At 33.2% G+C, this 1,762-nt stretch overlaps 1 pseudogene; it reads right to left on the bottom strand.

The window, feature by feature from the left end:
- Window positions 1–846: 846 nt before the first annotated feature.
- On the bottom strand, window positions 847–987 carry LOC133774764 (U2 spliceosomal RNA; annotated as a pseudogene).
- Between the last annotated feature and the right edge of the window lie 775 nt (window positions 988–1,762).

Genomic DNA, 1,762 nt, shown 5'->3' with positions numbered 1-1,762 from the left:
CCAGTGGAAAGAACGGGGCCATCAAAGAAGGAGGTACCTTTCTCTGAAGGGAGGAGAGAACTTCCACTTTGACTATGACCCTGTCGGAATAAGATCAAAGTTGGAGAACCCTAAAAGCTTCCATAGCCTTGGCAACTCATGACTAGAGCCTAGGGAGATTACTGATGCCATAAACAAGAGTGTCAAATTGTTAAATCAACAACAGGAGTCACTGTGTACTTATGTCTCATGTGGGATCTGTCCTTAATGTGTTGTCCAATGTGAATTAATGCTATAACTAGTACTGAAACAGTATTTTTACACTTTGTGTTTCTGTGTGGGTGCAAACTGATGAAATCTTTACTTAGTATATACTGAATCAATCTTCTGTATATAAAGATAATTGAAAATGGAAAAAAAATACAACCTGGTGTTAAATTGGAACTGGCATAGAAAATTAATCAATTTAAAAAAAATATCATGTAGGATCTCTGTCTTTAATGTGTTGTACACTGTTATTTAATGCTATAACTAGTACTCCAATGGTATTTTTTCACTTTGTGCTGCTATGTGGGGGCAAACTGTTGAAATCTTTACTTAATATATACTAAACTGATCTTCTGTATATAAAGAGAATTGAAAATGAATCTTGATGTGAATGGAAGGGGAGAGGGAGCGGGAAAGGGGAGGGTTGTGGGTGGGAGGGAAACTATAGGGAGGGGGAAGCCATTGTAATCCATAAGCTGTACTTTGGAAATTTATATTCATTAAATAAAAGTTAAAAAAAAAAGAAAAAAGAAAAATAGGACCCAACTATATGCCACTTAGTTACTTCACCTCTTACAGACAGAAACTAACTTCACCTCTTAGGGACACATTCATATTGAAGTTGAAATGATAGAAGATGTCCCATGCAAAAGGAAGCCACATAAAGAATTACTAGCGTATTTCCATAAACTAAAATAATTTATACTACACTTGATCTTAGCCAAAAGGCCGAGAAGCAATGCACTAATATAGTTTATAAGAAAAAAAATAGCAAAAAAAGAGACCATGAAGTTTAGTATATAATGATAGTGTTAAATCTAAAAAGAGGAGACAATACTGAATATTAGAGCACTCAAACACATAAACCAAATCTTAGTAAGCCTAAAGGAAGAGATAGACTTCAATATAATATTGGTAAGGATCTTTAACGCCCCACTTTCAGCAATGGACAGGTCATCTAGACAAAATAAACGAAGAAGAGAAGGTAAATTGCATGCTATATAATTGGACCTACAGCCATCTAGAGAACATTATATCCAACAGCTGCAGAAGATACTTTCTTCTCAATAGCACTTGAAACACTCTTTAGAATAAATCATATAGTAGATTGAAAAACAAGTCTCAACAAACATAAAATTATAGAAATAGTATCTGTATCTTTTCTGACCTCAGTGCAATAAACACAAACATATGGAAATTAAACAACTTAGGCCTGAACAACCAATGGATCAACAAAAAAATAAGAAAAAATGCTAAATTCCTGTAAAGAATGAAAACAAGCAGAAGCATAACTTGGCAGAAACCTATTGGATGAAGCAAAACAGTATGAAGAGGGAAGTTTAAAATAATCTATAGATGAACTAAGAAATAAAAAGAAAGATTTCAAATAACTTAATTCTGTCCCTCATGAAACTACAGAAAAATAACAAATTTAATCTACCATCAGTAGAAGAAAAGAAATAATAAAATTCAGTGCATAATAAATGATATAGAGACCAACATTTGTGGCAAAAAA

This window comes from Lepus europaeus, chromosome 15, assembly GCF_033115175.1.
Source record: "Lepus europaeus isolate LE1 chromosome 15, mLepTim1.pri, whole genome shotgun sequence".
NCBI lineage: Eukaryota > Metazoa > Chordata > Mammalia > Lagomorpha > Leporidae > Lepus > Lepus europaeus.
The sequence above is the reverse complement of the archived record's forward strand: the minus strand, read 5'-3'. Positions and strand labels throughout refer to the sequence as shown.